We start from the raw sequence: 19,297 nt of genomic DNA, 5'->3' as shown, positions 1-19,297 counted from the left end.
GATGGTCAGAGGTTTGGCAGAAGCATATGTTCCCTTTAAGAAATTAATCTGCTGAGTTTGGTGGTTTCTTGGAGCTGCTGACGATTGCCCCCAGGTCTTCGTACGTTCAACTAATGCTCTATTCCTCTGAGCTACATCCCCTTAGATTGCAAGTAGTTGCATTTGGGAATAGACAAAAAGTGAGCAGAGGAATAAAATCGCTGTTTAGCTCCCTCACTGCAAAATGCATTTTTCTCTCTCCCTGTTGGTCTAGTGGTTAGGATTCATTTATTTTACCACCGAGGCCTGGGTTTGATTCCCGCTCAGGGAATGACTTGCTTTTGGGGAAACACTAGGCATAAGTCAAAAACTTGGCACAACTGCAGAAAAAGTTATACTCTTCTGAGTCAGCGACCTAAGGACTGTTGCAATCTTGAGAACTCTCTGCTGCGCTACCAACATACCTATCAAAGGTCAACAAGTGAAGATTTCTTCTCTCAGGGAAAGATATTTTTTTGTCAAGCACATGTCATGGTACACTGCTGTGAAAAAGTTGGCGCAAGCCACAAGAAAAAAGTACAATCCTTCGAGCCGGATCTGAACTAGCGACCTAAGGATTACAGCAATTTCACCTACAGTCCTCCGCTCTACCAACTGAGCTATCGAAGGATAAAAAATGTAGTCAAACGCCATCACCTAGATGGTCAGAGGTTTGGCAGAAGCATATGTTCCCTTTAAGAAATTAATCTGCTGAGTTTGGTGGTTTCTTGGAGCTGCTGAGGATTGCCCCCAGGTCTTCGTACGTTCAACTAATGCTCTATTCCTCTGAGCTACATCCCCTTAGATTGCAAGTAGTTGCATTTGGGAATAGACAAAAAGTGAGCAGAGGAATAAAATCGCTGTTTAGCCCCCTAGCTTGCGAAATGTCTTTTTCTCTCTCCATGTTGGTCTAGTGGTTAGGATTCATTTCTTTTACCACCGAGGCCTGGGTTTGATTCCCGCTCAGGGAATGACTTGCTTTTGGGGAAACACTAGGCATAAGTCAAAAACTTGGCACAACTGCAGAAAAAGTTATACTCTTCTGAGTCAGCGACCTAAGGACTGTTGCAATCTTGAGAACTCTCTGCTGCGCTACCAACATACCTATCAAAGGTCAACAAGTGAAGATTTCTTCTCTCAGGGAAAGATATTTTTTTGTCAAGCACATGTCATGGTACACTGCTGTGAAAAAGTTGGCGCAAGCCACAAGAAAAAAGTACAATCCTTCGAGCCGGATCTGAACTAGCGACCTAAGGATTACAGCAATTTCACCTACAGTCCTCCGCTCTACCAACTGAGCTATCGAAGGATAAAAAATGTAGTCAAACGCCATCACCTAGATGGTCAGAGGTTTGGCAGAAGCATATGTTCCCTTTAAGAAATTAATCTGCTGAGTTTGGTGGTTTCTTGGAGCTGCTGAGGATTGCCCCCAGGTCTTCGTACGTTCAACTAATGCTCTATTCCTCTGAGCTACATCCCCTTAGATTGCAAGTAGTTGCATTTGGGAATAGACAAAAAGTGAGCAGAGGAAAAAAATCGCTGTTTAGCCCCCTAGCTTGCGAAATGTCTTTTTCTCTCTCCATGTTGGTCTAGTGGTTAGGATTCATTTCTTTTACCACCGAGGCCTGGGTTTGATTCCCGCTCAGGGAATGACTTGCTTTTGGGGAAACACTAGGCATAAGTCAAAAACTTGGCACAACTGCAGAAAAAGTTATACTCTTCTGAGTCAGCGACCTAAGGACTGTTGCAATCTCGAGAACTCTCTGCTGCTCTACCAACATACCTATCAAAGGTCAACAAGTGAAGATTTCTTCTCTCAGGGAAAGATATTTTTTTGTCAAGCACATGTCATGCTGCTGTGAAAAAGTTGGCGCAAGCCACAAGAAAAAAGTACAGTCCTTCGAGCCGGATTTGAACCAGCGACCTAAGGATTACAGCAATTTCACCTACAGTCCTCCGCTCTACCAACTGAGCTATCGAAGGATAAAAAATGTAGTCAAACGCCATCACCTAGATGGTCAGAGGTTTGGCAGAAGCATATGTTCCCTTTAAGAAATTAATCTGCTGAGTTTGGTGGTTTCTTGGAGCTGCTGACGATTGCCCCCAGGTCTTCGTACGTTCAACTAATGCTCTATTCCTCTGAGCTACATCCCCTTAGATTGCAAGTAGTTGCATTTGGGAATAGACAAAAAGTGAGCAGAGGAATAAAATCGCTGTTTAGCTCCCTCACTGCAAAATGCATTTTTCTCTCTCCCTGTTGGTCTAGTGGTTAGGATTCATTTATTTTACCACCGAGGCCTGGGTTTGATTCCCGCTCAGGGAATGACTTGCTTTTGGGGAAACACTAGGCATAAGTCAAAAACTTGGCACAACTGCAGAAAAAGTTATACTCTTCTGAGTCAGCGACCTAAGGACTGTTGCAATCTCGAGAACTCTCTGCTGCTCTACCAACATTCCTATCAAAGGTCAACAAGTGAAGATTTCTTCTCTCAGGGAAAGATATTTTTTTGTCAAGCACATGTCATGGTACACTGCTGTCAAAAAGTTGGCGTAAGCCACAAGAAAAAGTACAATCCTTCGAGCCGGATTTGAACCAGCGACCTAAGGATTACAGCAATTTCACCTACAGTCCTCCGCTCTACCAACTGAGCTATCGAAGGATAAAAAATGTAGTCAAACGCCATCACCTAGATGGTCAGAGGTTTGGCAGAAGCATATGTTCCCTTTAAGAAATTAATCTGCTGAGTTTGGTGGTTTCTTGGAGCTGCTGAGGATTGCCCCCAGGTCTTCGTACGTTCAACTAATGCTCTATTCCTCTGAGCTACATCCCCTTAGATTGCAAGTAGTTGCATTTGGGAATAGACAAAAAGTGAGCAGAGGAATAAAATCGCTGTTTAGCCCCCTAGCTTGCGAAATGTCTTTTTCTCTCTCCATGTTGGTCTAGTGGTTAGGATTCATTTCTTTTACCACCGAGGCCTGGGTTTGATTCCCGCTCAGGGAATGACTTGCTTTTGGGGAAACACTAGGCATAAGTCAAAAACTTGGCACAACTGCAGAAAAAGTTATACTCTTCTGAGTCAGCGACCTAAGGACTGTTGCAATCTCGAGAACTCTCTGCTGCTCTACCAACATACCTATCAAAGGTCAACAAGTGAAGATTTCTTCTCTCAGGGAAAGATATTTTTTTGTCAAGCACATGTCATGCTGCTGTGAAAAAGTTGGCGCAAGCCACAAGAAAAAAGTACAGTCCTTCGAGCCGGATTTGAACCAGCGACCTAAGGATTACAGCAATTTCACCTACAGTCCTCCGCTCTACCAACTGAGCTATCGAAGGATAAAAAATGTAGTCAAACGCCATCACCTAGATGGTCAGAGGTTTGGCAGAAGCATATGTTCCCTTTAAGAAATTAATCTGCTGAGTTTGGTGGTTTCTTGGAGCTGCTGAGGATTGCCCCCAGGTCTTCGTACGTTCAACTAATGCTCTATTCCTCTGAGCTACATCCCCTTAGATTGCAAGTAGTTGCATTTGGGAATAGACAAAAAGTGAGCAGAGGAATAAAATCGCTGTTTAGCCCCCTAGCTTGCGAAATGTCTTTTTCTCTCTCCATGTTGGTCTAGTGGTTAGGATTCATTTCTTTTACCACCGAGGCCTGGGTTTGATTCCCGCTCAGGGAATGACTTGCTTTTGGGGAAACACTAGGCATAAGTCAAAAACTTGGCACAACTGCAGAAAAAGTTATACTCTTCTGAGTCAGCGACCTAAGGACTGTTGCAATCTCGAGAACTCTCTGCTGCTCTACCAACATACCTATCAAAGGTCAACAAGTGAAGATTTCTTCTCTCAGGGAAAGATATTTTTTTGTCAAGCACATGTCATGCTGCTGTGAAAAAGTTGGCGCAAGCCACAAGAAAAAAGTACAGTCCTTCGAGCCGGATTTGAACCAGCGACCTAAGGATTACAGCAATTTCACCTACAGTCCTCCGCTCTACCAACTGAGCTATCGAAGGATAAAAAATGTAGTCAAACGCCATCACCTAGATGGTCAGAGGTTTGGCAGAAGCATATGTTCCCTTTAAGAAATTAATCTGCTGAGTTTGGTGGTTTCTTGGAGCTGCTGACGATTGCCCCCAGGTCTTCGTACGTTCAACTAATGCTCTATTCCTCTGAGCTACATCCCCTTAGATTGCAAGTAGTTGCATTTGGGAATAGACAAAAAGTGAGCAGAGGAATAAAATCGCTGTTTAGCCCCCTAGCTTGCGAAATGTCTTTTTCTCTCTCCCTGTTGGTCTAGTGGTTAGGATTCATTTATTTTACCACCGAGGCCTGGGTTTGATTCCCGCTCAGGGAATGACTTGCTTTTGGGGAAACACTAGGCATAAGTCAAAAACTTGGCACAACTGCAGAAAAAGTTATACTCTTCTGAGTCAGCGACCTAAGGACTGTTGCAATCTCGAGAACTCTCTGCTGCTCTACCAACATTCCTATCAAAGGTCAACAAGTGAAGATTTCTTCTCTCAGGGAAATATATATTTTTTTGTCAAGCACATGTCATGGTACACTGCTGTCAAAAAGTTGGCTTAAGCCACAAGAAAAAGTACAATCCTTCGAGCCTGATTTGAACCAGCAACCTAAGGATTACAGCAATTTCACCTACAGTCCTCCGCTCTACCAACTGAGCTATTGAAGGATAAAAAATGTAGTCAAACGCCATCACCTAGATGGTCAGAGGTTTGGCAGAAGCATATGTTCCCTTTAAGAAATTAATCTGCTGAGTTTGGTGGTTTCTTGGAGCTGCTGACGATTGCCCCCAGGTCTTCGTACGTTCAACTAATGCTCTATTCCTCTGAGCTACATCCCCTTAGATTGCAAGTAGTTGCATTTGGGAATAGACAAAAAGTGAGCAGAGGAATAAAATCGCTGTTTAGCTCCCTCACTGCAAAATGCATTTTTCTCTCTCCCTGTTGGTCTAGATTTTAGGATTCATTTATTTTACCACTGAGGCCTGGGTTTGATTCCCGCTCAGGGAATGACTTGCTTTTGGGGAAACACTAGGCATAAGTCAAAAACTTGGCACAACTGCAGAAAAAGTTATACTCTTCTGAGTCAGCGACCTAAGGACTGTTGCAATCTCGAGAACTCTCTGCTGCTCTACCAACATTCCTATCAAAGGTCAACAAGTGAAGATTTCTTCTCTCAGGGAAAGATATTTTTTGTCAAGCACATGTCATGGTACACTGCTGTCAAAAAGTTGGCGTAAGCCACAAGAAAAAGTACAATCCTTCGAGCCTGATTTGAACCAGCGACCTAAGGATTACAGCAATTTCACCTACAGTCCTCCGCTCTACCAACTGAGCTATTGAAGGATAAAAAATGTAGTCAAACGCCATCACCTAGATGGTCAGAGGTTTGGCAGAAGCATATGTTCCCTTTAAGAAATTAATCTGCTGAGTTTGGTGGTTTCTTGGAGCTGCTGACGATTGCCCCCAGGTCTTCGTACGTTCAACTAATGCTCTATTCCTCTGAGCTACATCCCCTTAGATTGCAAGTAGTTGCATTTGGGAATAGACAAAAAGTGAGCAGAGGAATAAAATCGCTGTTTAGCTCCCTCACTGCAAAATGCATTTTTCTCTCTCCCTGTTGGTCTAGTGGTTAGGATTCATTTATTTTACCACTGAGGCCTGGGTTTGATTCCCGCTCAGGGAATGACTTGCTTTTGGGGAAACACTAGGCATAAGTCAAAAACTTGGCACAACTGCAGAAAAAGTTATACTCTTCTGAGTCAGCGACCTAAGGACTGTTGCAATCTCGAGAACTCTCTGCTGCTCTACCAACATTCCTATCAAAGGTCAACAAGTGAAGATTTCTTCTCTCAGGGAAAGATATTTTTTTGTCAAGCACATGTCATGGTACACTGCTGTCAAAAAGTTGGCGTAAGCCACAAGAAAAGTACAATCCTTCGAGCCGGATTTGAACCAGCGACCTAAGGATTACAGCAATTTCACCTACACTCCTCCGCTCTACCAACTGAGCTATCGAAGGATAAAAAATGTAGTCAAACGCCATCACCTAGATGGTCAGAGGTTTGGCAGAAGCATATGTTCCCTTTAAGAAATGAATCTGCTGAGTTTGGTGGTTTCTTAGAGCTGCTGACGATTGCCCCCAGGTCTTCGTACGTTCAACTAATGCTCTATTCCTCTGAGCTACATCCCCTTAGATTGCAAGTAGTTGCATTTGGGAATAGACAAAAAGTGAGCAGAGGAATAAAATCACTGTTTAGCTCCCTCACTGCAAAATGCATTTTTCTCTCTCCCTGTTGGTCTAGTGGTTAGGATTCATTTATTTTACCACCGAGGCCTGGGTTTGATTCCCGCTCAGGGAATGACTTGCTTTTGGGGAAACACTAGGCATAAGTCAAAAACTTGGCACAACTGCAGAAAAAGTTATACTCTTCTGAGTCAGCGACCTAAGGACTGTTGCAATCTCGAGAACTCTCTGCTGCTCTACCAACATTCCTATCAAAGGTCAACAAGTGAAGATTTCTTCTCTCAGGGAAAGATATTTTTTTGTCAAGCACATGTCATGGTACACTGCTGTCAAAAAGTTGGCGTAAGCCACAAGAAAAAGTACAATCCTTCGAGCCGGATTTGAACCAGCGACCTAAGGATTACAGCAATTTCACCTACAGTCCTCCGCTCTACCAACTGAGCTATCGAAGGATAAAAAATGTAGTCAAACGCCATCACCTAGATGGTCAGAGGTTTGGCAGAAGCATATGTTCCCTTTAAGAAATTAATCTGCTGAGTTTGGTGGTTTCTTGGAGCTGCTGAGGATTGCCCCCAGGTCTTCGTACGTTCAACTAATGCTCTATTCCTCTGAGCTACATCCCCTTAGATTGCAAGTAGTTGCATTTGGGAATAGACAAAAAGTGAGCAGAGGAATAAAATCGCTGTTTAGCTCCCTCACTGCAAAATGCATTTTTCTCTCTCCCTGTTGGTCTAGTGGTTAGGATTCATTTATTTTACCACCGAGGCCTGGGTTTGAGTCCCGCTCAGGGAATTACTTGCTTTTGGGGAAACACTAGGCATAAGTCAAAAACTTGGCACAACTGCAGAAAAAGTTATACTCTTCTGAGTCAGCGACCTAAGGACTGTTGCAATCTTGAGAACTCTCTGCTGCTCTACCAACATACCTATCAAAGGTCAACAAGTGAAGATTTCTTCTCTCAGGGAAAGATATTTTTTTGTCAAGCACATGTCATGGTACACTGCTGTGAAAAAGTTGGCGCAAGCCACAAGAAAAAAGTACAATCCTTCGAGCCGGATCTGAACTAGCGACCTAAGGATTACAGCAATTTCACCTACAGTCCTCCGCTCTACCAACTGAGCTATCGAAGTATAAAAAATGTAGTCAAACGCCATCACCTAGATGGTCAGAGGTTTGGCAGAAGCATATGTTCCCTTTAAGAAATTAATCTGCTGAGTTTGGTGGTTTCTTGGAGCTGCTGAGGATTGCCCCCAGGTCTTCGTACGTTCAACTAATGCTCTATTCCTCTGAGCTACATCCCCTTAGATTGCAAGTAGTTGCATTTGGGAATAGACAAAAAGTGAGCAGAGGAATAAAATCGCTGTTTAGCCCCCTAGCTTGCGAAATGTCTTTTTCTCTCTCCATGTTGGTCTAGTGGTTAGGATTCATTTATTTTACCACCGAGGCCTGGGTTTGATTCCCGCTCAGGGAATGACTTGCTTTTGGGGAAACACTAGGCATAAGTCAAAAACTTGGCACAACTGCAGAAAAAGTTATACTCTTCTGAGTCAGCGACCTAAGGACTGTTGCAATCTCGAGAACTCTCTGCTGCTCTACCAACATTCCTATCAAAGGTCAACAAGTGAAGATTTCTTCTCTCAGGGAAAGATATGTTTTTGTCAAGCACTTGTCATGGTACACTGCTGTCATAAAGTTGGCGTAAGCCACAAGAAAAAGTACAATCCTTCGAGCCGGATTTGAACCAGCAACCTAAGGATTACAGCAATTTCACCTAATGTCCTCCGCTCTACCAACTGAGCTATCGAAGGATAGAAAATGTAGTCAAACACCATCACCTAGATGGTCAGAGGTTTGGCAGAAGCATATGTTCCCTTTAAGAAATTAATCTGCTGAGTTTGGTGGTTTCTTGGAGCTGCTGACGATTGCCGCCAGGTCTTCGTACGTTCAACTAATGCTCTATTCCTCTGAGCTACATCCCCTTAGATTGCAAGTAGTTGCATTTGGGAATAGACAAAAAGTGAGCAGAGGAATAAAATCGCTGTTTAGCCCCCTAGCTTGCGAAATGTCTTTTTCTCTCTCCCTGTTGGTCTAGTGGTTAGGATTCATTTATTTTACCACCGAGGCCTGGGTTTGATTCCCGCTCAGGGAATTACTTGCTTTTGGGGAAACACTAGGCATAAGTCAAAAATTTGGCACAACTGCAGAAAAAGTTATACTCTTCTGAGTCAGCGACCTAAGGACTGTTGCAATCTCGAGAACTCTCTGCTGCTCTACCAACATTCCTATCAAAGGTCAACAAGTGAAGATTTCTTCTCTCAGGGAAATTTATATTTTTTTGTCAAGCACATGTCATGGTACACTGCTGTCAAAAAGTTGGCTTAAGCCACAAGAAAAAGTACAATCCTTCGAGCCTGATTTGAACCAGCGACCTAAGGATTACAGCAATTTCACCTACAGTCCTCCGCTCTACCAACTGAGCTATTGAAGGATAAAAAATGTAGTCAAACGCCATCACCTAGATGGTCAGAGGTTTGGCAGAAGCATATGTTCCCTTTAAGAAATTAATCTGCTGAGTTTGGTGGTTTCTTGGAGCTGCTGACGATTGCCCCCAGGTCTTCGTACGTTCAACTAATGCTCTATTCCTCTGAGCTACATCCCCTTAGATTGCAAGCAGTTGCATTTGGGAATAGACAAAAAGTGAGCAGAGGAATAAAATCGCTGTTTAGCCCCCTAGCTTGCGAAATGTATTTTTCTCTCTCCCTGTTGGTCTAGTGGTTAGGATTCGGTTCTTTTACCACCGCTGCCTGGGTTTGATTCCCGCTCAGGGAATGACTTGCTTTTGGGGAAACACTAGGCATAAGTCAAAAACTTGGCACAACTGCAGAAAAAGTTATACTCTTCTGAGTCAGCAACCTAAGGACTGTTGCAATCTCGAGAACTCTCTGCTGCTCTACCAACATTCCTATCAAAGGTCAACAAGTGAAGATTTCTTCTCTCAGGGAAAGATATTTTTTGTCAAGCACTTGTCATGGTACACTGCTGTCAAAAAGTTGGCGTAAGCCACAAGAAAAAGCACAATCCTTCGAGCCGGATTTGAACCAGCGACCTAAGGATTACAGCAATTTCACCTACAGTCCTCCGCTCTACCAACTGAGCTATCGAAGGATAGAAAATGTAGTCAAACACCATCACCTAGATGGTCAGAGGTTTGGCAGAAGCATATGTTCCCTTTAAGAAATTAATCTGCTGAGTTTGGTGGTTTCTTAGAGCTGCTGACGATTGCCCCCAGGTCTTCCTACGTTCAACTAATGCTCTATTCCTCTGAGCTACATCCCCTTAGATTGCAAGTAGTTGCGTTTGGGAATAGACAAAAAGTGAGCAGAGGAATAAAATCGCTGTTTAGCCCCCTAGCTTGCGAAATGTCTTTTTCTCTCTCCCTGTTGGTCTAGTGGTTAGGATTCATTTATTTTACCACAGAGGCCTGGGTTTGATTCCCGCTCAGGGAATTACTTGCTTTTGGGGAAACACTAGGCATAAGTCAAAAACTTGGCACAACTGCAGAAAAAGTTATACTCTTCTGAATCAGCGACCTAAGGACTGTTGCAATCTCGAGAACTCTCTGCTGCTCTACCAACATTCCTATCAAAGGTCAACAAGTGAAGATTTCTTCTCTCAGGGAAAGATATTTTTTTTCAGTCAAGCACATGTCATGGTACACTGCTGTCAAAAAGTTGGCGTAAGCCACAAGAAAAAGTACAATCCTTCGAGCCGGATTTGAACCAGCGACCTAAGGATTACAGAAATTTCTCCTACAGTCCTCCGCTCTACCAACTGAGCTATCGAAGGATATAAAATGAACTCAAGCGCCATCACCTAGATGGTCAGAGGTTTGGCAGAAGCATATGTTCCCTTTAAGAAATTAATCTGCTGAGTTTGGTGGTTTCTTGGAGCTGCTGACGATTGCCCCCAGGTCTTCGTACGTTCAACTAATGCTCTATTCCTCTGAGCTACATCCCCTTAGATTGCAAGTAGTTGCGTTTGGGATTAGAGAAAAAGTGAGCAGAGGAATAAAATCGCTGTTTAGCTCCCTCACTGCAAAATGCATTTTTCTCTCTCCCTGTTGGTCTAGTGGTTAGGATTCGTTTATTTTACCACCGAGGCCTGGGTTTGATTCCCGCTCAGGGAATGACTTGCTTTTGGGGAAACACTAGGCATAAGTCAAAAACTTGGCACAACTGCAGAAAAAGTTATACTCTTCTGAGTCAGCGACCTAAGGACTGTTGCAATCTCGAGAACTCTCTGCTGCTATACCAACATTCCTATCAAAGGTCAACAAGTGAACATTTCTTCTCTCAGGGAAAGATATTTTTTGTCAAGCACATGTCATGGTACACTGCTGTCAAAAAGTTGGCGTAAGCCACAAGAAAAAGTACAATCCTTCGAGCCGGATTTGAACCAGCGACCTAAGGATTACAGCAATTTCCCCGACAGTCCTCCGCTCTACCAACTGAGCTATCGAATGATAAAACATTTAGTCAAACGCCATCACCTAGATGGTCAGAGGTTTGGCAGAAGCATATGTTCCCTTTAAGAAATTGATCTCCTGAGTTTGGCAGTTTCTTGGAGCTGCTGACGATTGCCCCCAGGTCTTCGTACGTTCAACTAATGCTCTATTCCTCTGAGCTACATCCCCTTAGATTGCAAGTAGTTGCGTTTGGGATTAGAGAAAAAGTGAGCAGAGGAATAAAATCGCTGTTTAGCCCCCTCACTGCAAAATGCATTCTTCTCTCTCCCTGTTGGTCTAGTGGTTAGGATTTGGTTCTTTTACCACCGCGGCCTGGGTTTGATTCCCGCTCAGGGAATGACTTGCTTTTGGGGAAACACTAGGCATAAGTCAAAAACTTGGCACAACTGCAGAAAAAGTTATACTCTTCTGAGTCAGCGACCTAAGGACTGTTGCAATCTCGAGAACTCTCTGCTGCTCTACCAACATTCCTATCAAAGGTCAACAAGTGAAGATTTCTTCTCTCAGGGAAAGATATTTTTTGTCAGTCAAGCACATGTCATGGTACACTGCTGTCAAAAAGTTGGCGTAAGCCACAAGAAAAAGTACAATCCTTCGAGCCGGATTTGAACCAGCGACCTAAGGATTACAGCAATTTCTCCTACAGTCTTCCACTACACCAACTGAGCTATCGAAGGATAAAAAATGTACTCAAGCGCCATCACCTAGATGGTCAGAGGTTTGGCAGAAGCATATGTTCCCTTTAAGAAATTAATCTGCTGAGTTTGGTGGTTTCTTGGAGCTGCTGACGATTGCCCCCAGGTCTTCGTACGTTCAACTAATGCTCTATTCCTCTGAGCTACATCCCCTTAGATTGCAAGTAGTTGCGTTTGGGATTAGAGAAAAAGTGAGCAGAGGAATAAAATCGCTGTTTAGCTCCCTCACTGCAAAATGCATTTTTCTCTCTCCCTGTTGGTCTAGTGGTTAGGATTCGTTTATTTTACCACCGAGGCCTGGGTTTGATTCCCGCTCAGGGAATGACTTGCTTTTGGGGAAACACTAGGCATAAGTCAAAAACTTGGCACAACTGCAGAAAAAGTTATACTCTTCTGAGTCAGCGACCTAAGGACTGTTGCAATCTCGAGAACTCTCTGCTGCTATACCAACATTCCTATCAAAGGTCAACAAGTGAACATTTCTTCTCTCAGGGAAAGATATTTTTTGTCAAGCACATGTCATGGTACACTGCTGTCAAAAAGTTGGCGTAAACCACAAAAAAAAGTACAATCCTTCGAGCCGGATTTGAACCAGCGACCTAAGGATTACAGCAATTTCTCCTACAGTCCTCCGCTCTACCAACTGAGCTATCAAAGGATAAAAAATATACTCAAGCGCCATCACCTAGATGGTCAGAGGTTTGGCAGAAGCATATGTTCCCTTTAAGAAATTAATCTGCTGAGTTTGGTGGTTTCTTGGAGCTGCTGACGATTGCCCCCAGGTCTTCGTACGTTCAACTAATGCTCTATTCCTCTGAGCTACATCCCCTTAGATTGCAAGTAGTTGCGTTTGGGATTAGAGAAAAAGTGAGCAGAGGAATAAAATCGCTGTTTAGCCCCCTCACTGCAAAATGCATTCTTCTCTCTCCCTGTTGGTCTAGTCGTTAGGATTTGGTTATTTTACCACCGTGGCCTGGGTTTGATTCCCGCTCAGGGAATGACTTGCTTTTGGGGAAACACTAGGCATAAGTCAAAAACTTGGCACAACTGCAGAAAAAGTTATACTCTTCTGAGTCAGCGACCTAAGGACTGTTGCAATCTCGAGAACTCTCTGCTGCTATACCAACATTCCTATCAAAGGTCAACAAGTGAACATTTCTTCTCTCAGGGAAAGATATTTTTTGTCAAGCACATGTCATGGGACACTGCTGTCAAAAAGTTGGCGTAAGCCACAAGAAAAAGTACAATCCTTCGAGCCGGATTTGAACCAGCGACCTAAGGATTACAGCAATTTCCCCTACATTCCTCCGCGCTACCAACTGAGCTATCGAAGGCTAAAAAATTTAGTCAAACGCCATCACCTAGATGGTCAGAGGTTTGGCAGAAGCATATGTTCCCTTTAAGAAATTAATCTGCTGAGTTTGGCGGTTTCTTGGAGCTGCTGACGATTGCCCCCAGGTCTTCGTACGTTCAACTAATGCTCTATTCCTCTGAGCTACATCCCCTTAGATTGCAAGTAGTTGCGTTTGGGATTAGAGAAAAAGTGAGCAGAGGAATAAAATCGCTGTTTAGCCCCCTCACTGCAAAATGCATTCTTCTCTCTCCCTGTTGGTCTAGTGGTTAGGATTTGGTTCTTTTACCACCGCGGCCTGGGTTTGATTCCCGCTCAGGGAATGACTTGCTTTTGGGGAAACACTAGGCATAAGTCAAAAACTTGGCACAACTGCAGAAAAAGTTATACTCTTCTGAGTCAGCGACCTAAGGACTGTTGCAATCTCGAGAACTCTCTGCTGCTCTACCAACATTCCTATCAAAGGTCAACAAGTGAAGATTTCTTCTCTCAGGGAAAGATATTTTTTGTCAGTCAAGCACATGTCATGGTACACTGCTGTCAAAAAGTTGGCGTAAGCCACAAGAAAAAGTACAATCCTTCGAGCCGGATTTGAACCAGCGACCTAAGGATTACAGCAATTTCTCCTACAGTCTTCCACTACACCAACTGAGCTATCGAAGGATAAAAAATGTACTCAAGCGCCATCACCTAGATGGTCAGAGGTTTGGCAGAAGCATATGTTCCCTTTAAGAAATTAATCTGCTGAGTTTGGTGGTTTCTTGGAGCTGCTGACGATTGCCCCCAGGTCTTCGTACGTTCAACTAATGCTCTATTCCTCTGAGCTACATCCCCTTAGATTGCAAGTAGTTGCGTTTGGGATTAGAGAAAAAGTGAGCAGAGGAATAAAATCGCTGTTTAGCTCCCTCACTGCAAAATGCATTTTTCTCTCTCCCTGTTGGTCTAGTGGTTAGGATTCGTTTATTTTACCACCGAGGCCTGGGTTTGATTCCCGCTCAGGGAATGACTTGCTTTTGGGGAAACACTAGGCATAAGTCAAAAACTTGGCACAACTGCAGAAAAAGTTATACTCTTCTGAGTCAGCGACCTAAGGACTGTTGCAATCTCGAGAACTCTCTGCTGCTATACCAACATTCCTATCAAAGGTCAACAAGTGAACATTTCTTCTCTCAGGGAAAGATATTTTTTGTCAAGCACATGTCATGGTACACTGCTGTCAAAAAGTTGGCGTAAACCACAAAAAAAAGTACAATCCTTCGAGCCGGATTTGAACCAGCGACCTAAGGATTACAGCAATTTCTCCTACAGTCCTCCGCTCTACCAACTGAGCTATCAAAGGATAAAAAATATACTCAAGCGCCATCACCTAGATGGTCAGAGGTTTGGCAGAAGCATATGTTCCCTTTAAGAAATTAATCTGCTGAGTTTGGTGGTTTCTTGGAGCTGCTGACGATTGCCCCCAGGTCTTCGTACGTTCAACTAATGCTCTATTCCTCTGAGCTACATCCCCTTAGATTGCAAGTAGTTGCGTTTGGGATTAGAGAAAAAGTGAGCAGAGGAATAAAATCGCTGTTTAGCCCCCTCACTGCAAAATGCATTCTTCTCTCTCCCTGTTGGTCTAGTCGTTAGGATTTGGTTATTTTACCACCGTGGCCTGGGTTTGATTCCCGCTCAGGGAATGACTTGCTTTTGGGGAAACACTAGGCATAAGTCAAAAACTTGGCACAACTGCAGAAAAAGTTATACTCTTCTGAGTCAGCGACCTAAGGACTGTTGCAATCTCGAGAACTCTCTGCTGCTATACCAACATTCCTATCAAAGGTCAACAAGTGAACATTTCTTCTCTCAGGGAAAGATATTTTTTGTCAAGCACATGTCATGGTACACTGCTGTCAAAAAGTTGGCGTAAGCCACAAGAAAAAGTAAAATCCTTCGAGCCGGATTTGAACCAGCGACCTAAGGAATACAGCAATTTCTCCTACAGTCCTCCGCTCTACCAACTGAGCTATCGAAGGATAAAAAATGTACTCAAGCGCCATCACCTAGATGGTCAGAGGTTTGGCAGAAGCATATGTTCCCTTTAAGAAATTAATCTGCTGAGTTTGGTGGTTTCTTGGAGCTGCTGACGATTGCCCACAGGTCTTCGTACGTTCAACTAATGCTCTATTCCTCTGAGCTACATCCCCTTAGATTGCAAGTAGTTGCGTTTGGGATTAGAGAAAAAGTGAGCAGAGGAATAAATTCGCTGTTTAGCTCCCTCACTGCAAAATGCATTTTTCTCTCTCCCTGTTGGTCTAGTGGTTAGGATTCGTTTATTTTACCACCGAGGCCTGGGTTTGATTCCCGCTCAGGGAATGACTTGCTTTTGGGGAAACACTAGGCATAAGTCAAAAACTTGGCACAACTGCAGAAAAAGTTATACTCTTCTGAGTCAGCGACCTAAGGACTGTTGCAATCTCGAGAACTCTCTGCTGCTATACCAACATTCCTATCAAAGGTCAACAAGTGAACATTTCTTCTCTCAGGGAAAGATATTTTTTGTCAAGCACATGTCATGGTACACTGCTGTCAAAAAGTTGGCGTAAGCCACAAGAAAAAGTACAATCCTTCGAGCCGGATTTGAACCAGCGACCTAAGGATTACAGCAATTTCTCCTACAGTCCTCCACTCTACCAACTGAGCTATCGAAGGATAAAAAATGTACTCAAGCGCCATCACCTAGATGGTCAGAGGTTTGGCAGAAGCATATGTTCCCTTTAAGAAATTAATCTGCTGAGTTTGGTGGTTTCTTGGAGCTGCTGACGATTGCCCCCAGGTCTTCGTACGTTCAACTAATGCTCTATTCCTCTGAGCTACATCCCCTTAGATTGCAAGTAGTTGCGTTTGGGATTAGAGAAAAAGTGAGCAGAGGAATAAAATCGCTGTTTAGCTCCCTCACTGCAAAATGCATTTTTCTCTCTCCCTGTTGGTCTAGTGGTTAGGATTCGTTTATTTTACCACCGAGGCCTGGGTTTGATTCCCGCTCAGGGAATGACTTGCTTTTGGGGAAACACTAGGCATAAGTCAAAAACTTGGCACAACTGCAGAAAAAGTTATACTCTTCTGAGTCAGCGACCTAAGGACTGTTGCAATCTCGAGAACTCTCTGCTGCTATACCAACATTCCTATCAAAGGTCAACAAGTGAACATTTCTTCTCTCAGGGAAAGATATTTTTTGTCAAGCACATGTCATGGTACACTGCTGTCAAAAAGTTGGCGTAAGCCACAAGAAAAAGTACAATCCTTCGAGCCGGATTTGAAACAGCGACCTAAGGATTACAGCAATTTCCCCTACAGTCCTCCGCTCTACCAACTGAGCTATCGAAGGATAAAAAATTTAGTCAAACGCCATCACCTAGATGGTCAGAGGTTTGGCCGAAGCATATGTTCCCTTTAAGAAATTAATCTGCTGAGTTTGGCGGTTTCTTGGAGCTGCTGACGATTGCCCCCAGGTCTTCGTACGTTCAACTAATGCTCTATTCCTCTGAGCTACATCCCCTTAGATTGCAAGTAGTTGCGTTTGGGATTAGAGAAAAAGTGAGCAGAGGAATAAAATCGCTGTTTAGCCCACTCACTGCAAAATGCATTCTTCTCTCTCCCTGTTGGTCTAGTGGTTAGGATTTGGTTCTTTTACCACCGCGGCCTGAGTTTGATTCCCGCTCAGGGAATGACTTGCTTTTGGGGAAACACTAGGCATAAGTCAAAAACTTGGCACAACTGCAGAAAAAGTTATACTCTTCTGAGTCAGCGACCTAAGGACTGTTGCAATCTCGAGAACTCTCTGCTGCTCTACCAACATTCCTATCAAAGGTCAACAAGTGAAGATTTCTTCTCTCAGGGAAAGATATTTTTTGTCAAGCACATGTCATGGTACAATGCTGTCAAAAAGTTGGCGTAAGCCACAAGAAAAAGTATAATCCTTCGAGCCGGATTTGAACCAGCGACCTAAGGATTACAGCAATTTCTCCTACAGTCCTCCGCTCTACCAACTGACTGAGCTATCGAGGGATAAAAAATGTACTCAAGCGCCATCACCTAGATGGTCAGAGGTTTGGCAGAAGCATATGTTCCCTTTAAGAAATTATTCTGCTGAGTTTGGTGGTTTCTTGGAGCTGCTGACGATTGCCCCCAGGTCTTCGTACGTTCAATTAATGCTCTATTCCTCTGAGCTACATCCCCTTAGATTGCAAGTAGTTGCGTTTGGGATTAGAGAAAAAGTGAGCAGATGAATAAAATCGCTGTTTAGCTCCCTCACTGCAAAATGCATTTTTCTCTCTCCCTGTTGGTCTAGTGGTTAGGATTTGGTTATTTTACCACCGCGGCCTGGGTTTGATTCCCGCTCAGGGAATGACTTGCTTTTGGGGAAACACTAGGCATAAGTCAAAAACTTGGCACAACTGCAGAAAAAGTTATACTCTTCTGAGTCAGCGACCTAAGGACTGTTGCAATCTCGAGAACTCTCTGCTGCTATACCAACATTCCTATCAAAGGTCAACAAGTGAACATTTCTTCTCTCAGGGAAAGATATTTTTTGTCAAGCACATGTCATGGTACAATGCTGTCAAAAAGTTGGCGTAAGCCACAAGAAAAAGTATAATCCTTCGAGCCGGATTTGAACCAGCGACCTAAGGATTACTGCAATTTCTCCTACAGTCCTCCGCTCTACCAACTGAGCTATCGAAGCATAAAAAATCTACTCAAGCGCCATCACCTAGATGGTCAGAGGTTTGGCAGAAGCATACGTTCCCTTTAAGAAATTATTCTGCTGAGTTTGGTGGTTTCTTGGAGCTGCTGACGATTGCCCCCAGGTCTTCGTACGTTCAACTAATGCTCTATTCCTCTGAGCTACATCCCTTTAGATTGCAAGTAGTTGCGTTTGGGATTAGAGAAAAAGTGAGCAGAGGAATAAAATCGCTGTTTAGCCCCCTCACTGCAAAATGCATTCTTCTCTCTCCCTGTTGGTCTAGTCGTTAGGATTTGGTTATTTTACCACCGCGGCCTGGGTTTGATTCCCGCTCAGGGAATGACTTGCTTTTGGGGAAACACTAGGCATAAGTCAAAAACTTGGCACAACTGCAGAAAAAGTTATACTCTTCTGAGTCAGCGACCTAAGGACTGTTGCAATCTCGAGAACTCTCTGCTGCTATACCAACATTCCTATCAAAGGTCAACAAGTGAACATTTCTTCTCTCAGGGAAAGATATTTTTTGTCAAGCACATGTCATGGTACAATGCTGTCAAAAAGTTGGCGTAAGCCACAAGAAAAAGTATAATCCTTCGAGCCGGATTTGAACCAGCGACCTAAGGATTACAGCAATTTCTCCTACAGTCCTCCGCTCTACCAACTGACTGAGCTATCGAGGGATAAAAAATGTACTCAAGCGCCATCACCTAGATGGTCAGAGGTTTGGCAGAAGCATATGTTCCCTTTAAGAAATTATTCTGCTGAGTTTGGTGGTTTCTTGGAGCTGCTGACGATTGCCCCCAGGTCTTCGTACGTTCAATTAATGCTCTATTCCTCTGAGCTACATCCCCTTAGATTGCAAGTAGTTGCGTTTGGGATTAGAGAAAAAGTGAGCAGATGAATAAAATCGCTGTTTAGCTCCCTCACTGCAAAATGCATTTTTCTCTCTCCCTGTTGGTCTAGTGGTTAGGATTCATTTATTTTACTACCGAGGCCTGGGTTTGATTCCCGCTCAGGGAATGACTTGCTTTTGGGGAAACACTAGGCATAAGTCAAAAACTTGGCACAACTGCAGAAAAAGTTATACTCTTCTGAGTCAGCGACCTAAGGACTGTTGCAATCTCGAGAACTCTCTGCTGCTATACCAACATTCCTATCAAAGGTCAACAAGTGAACATTTCTTCTCTCAGGGAAAGATATTTTTTGTCAAGCACATGTCATGGTACAATGCTGTCAAAAAGTTGGCGTAAGCCACAAGAAAAAGTATAATCCTTCGAGCCGGATTTGAACCAGCGACCTAAGGATTACTGCAATTTCTCCTACAGTCCTCCGCTCTACCAACTGAGCTATCGAAGCATAAAAAATCTACTCAAGCGCCATCACCTAGATGGTCAGAGGTTTGGCAGAAGCATACGTTCCCTTTAAGAAATTATTCTGCTGAGTTTGGTGGTTTCTTGGAGCTGCTGACGATTGCCCCCAGGTCTTCGTACGTTCAACTAATGCTCTATTCCTCTGAGCTACATCCCCTTAGATTGCAAGTAGTTGCGTTTGGGATTAGAGAAAAAGTGAGCAGAGGAATAAAATCGCTGTTTAGCTCCCTCACTGCAAAATGCATTTTTCTCTCTCCCTGTTGGTCTAGTGGTTAGGATTCATTTATTTTACCACCGAGGCCTGGGTTTGATTCCCGCTCAGGGAATGACTTGCTTTTGGGGAAACAATA

General features: G+C 43.6%; 12 non-coding genes across 12 annotated transcripts; all 12 read right to left on the bottom strand.

The window, feature by feature from the left end:
* Window positions 1-1,914: 1,914 nt before the first annotated feature.
* On the bottom strand, window positions 1,915-2,001 carry trnay-gua (transfer RNA tyrosine (anticodon GUA)). The gene is given in 2 exon segments: window positions 1,915-1,950; window positions 1,965-2,001. It is a non-coding gene; the product is annotated as a tRNA-Tyr (tRNA).
* Window positions 2,002-2,591: 590 nt separating this feature from the next.
* trnay-gua (transfer RNA tyrosine (anticodon GUA)) lies at window positions 2,592-2,678 on the bottom strand. Its single transcript is given in 2 exon segments — window positions 2,592-2,627; window positions 2,642-2,678. It is a non-coding gene; the product is annotated as a tRNA-Tyr (tRNA).
* Window positions 2,679-3,265: 587 nt separating this feature from the next.
* Window positions 3,266-3,352, bottom strand: trnay-gua (transfer RNA tyrosine (anticodon GUA)). Its single transcript is given in 2 exon segments — window positions 3,266-3,301; window positions 3,316-3,352. It is a non-coding gene; the product is annotated as a tRNA-Tyr (tRNA).
* A 587-nt stretch (window positions 3,353-3,939) lies between these two features.
* trnay-gua (transfer RNA tyrosine (anticodon GUA)) lies at window positions 3,940-4,026 on the bottom strand. Its single transcript is given in 2 exon segments — window positions 3,940-3,975; window positions 3,990-4,026. It is a non-coding gene; the product is annotated as a tRNA-Tyr (tRNA).
* A 2,622-nt stretch (window positions 4,027-6,648) lies between these two features.
* trnay-gua (transfer RNA tyrosine (anticodon GUA)) lies at window positions 6,649-6,735 on the bottom strand. Its single transcript is given in 2 exon segments — window positions 6,649-6,684; window positions 6,699-6,735. It is a non-coding gene; the product is annotated as a tRNA-Tyr (tRNA).
* A 2,626-nt stretch (window positions 6,736-9,361) lies between these two features.
* Window positions 9,362-9,448, bottom strand: trnay-gua (transfer RNA tyrosine (anticodon GUA)). Its single transcript is given in 2 exon segments — window positions 9,362-9,397; window positions 9,412-9,448. It is a non-coding gene; the product is annotated as a tRNA-Tyr (tRNA).
* Window positions 9,449-10,042: 594 nt separating this feature from the next.
* trnay-gua (transfer RNA tyrosine (anticodon GUA)) lies at window positions 10,043-10,129 on the bottom strand. Its single transcript is given in 2 exon segments — window positions 10,043-10,078; window positions 10,093-10,129. It is a non-coding gene; the product is annotated as a tRNA-Tyr (tRNA).
* Window positions 10,130-10,718: 589 nt separating this feature from the next.
* trnad-guc (transfer RNA aspartic acid (anticodon GUC)) lies at window positions 10,719-10,805 on the bottom strand. Its single transcript is given in 2 exon segments — window positions 10,719-10,754; window positions 10,769-10,805. It is a non-coding gene; the product is annotated as a tRNA-Asp (tRNA).
* A 1,269-nt stretch (window positions 10,806-12,074) lies between these two features.
* trnay-gua (transfer RNA tyrosine (anticodon GUA)) lies at window positions 12,075-12,161 on the bottom strand. The gene is given in 2 exon segments: window positions 12,075-12,110; window positions 12,125-12,161. It is a non-coding gene; the product is annotated as a tRNA-Tyr (tRNA).
* A 1,945-nt stretch (window positions 12,162-14,106) lies between these two features.
* On the bottom strand, window positions 14,107-14,193 carry trnay-gua (transfer RNA tyrosine (anticodon GUA)). The gene is given in 2 exon segments: window positions 14,107-14,142; window positions 14,157-14,193. It is a non-coding gene; the product is annotated as a tRNA-Tyr (tRNA).
* Window positions 14,194-14,782: 589 nt separating this feature from the next.
* On the bottom strand, window positions 14,783-14,869 carry trnay-gua (transfer RNA tyrosine (anticodon GUA)). Its single transcript is given in 2 exon segments — window positions 14,783-14,818; window positions 14,833-14,869. It is a non-coding gene; the product is annotated as a tRNA-Tyr (tRNA).
* A 589-nt stretch (window positions 14,870-15,458) lies between these two features.
* Window positions 15,459-15,545, bottom strand: trnay-gua (transfer RNA tyrosine (anticodon GUA)). The gene is given in 2 exon segments: window positions 15,459-15,494; window positions 15,509-15,545. It is a non-coding gene; the product is annotated as a tRNA-Tyr (tRNA).
* Window positions 15,546-19,297: the final 3,752 nt, after the last annotated feature.

The sequence above is a fragment of the Oncorhynchus clarkii genome, chromosome 21 (assembly GCF_045791955.1).
Source record: "Oncorhynchus clarkii lewisi isolate Uvic-CL-2024 chromosome 21, UVic_Ocla_1.0, whole genome shotgun sequence".
NCBI lineage: Eukaryota > Metazoa > Chordata > Actinopteri > Salmoniformes > Salmonidae > Oncorhynchus > Oncorhynchus clarkii.
This window is presented reverse-complemented; position numbering and strand designations above follow the sequence as displayed.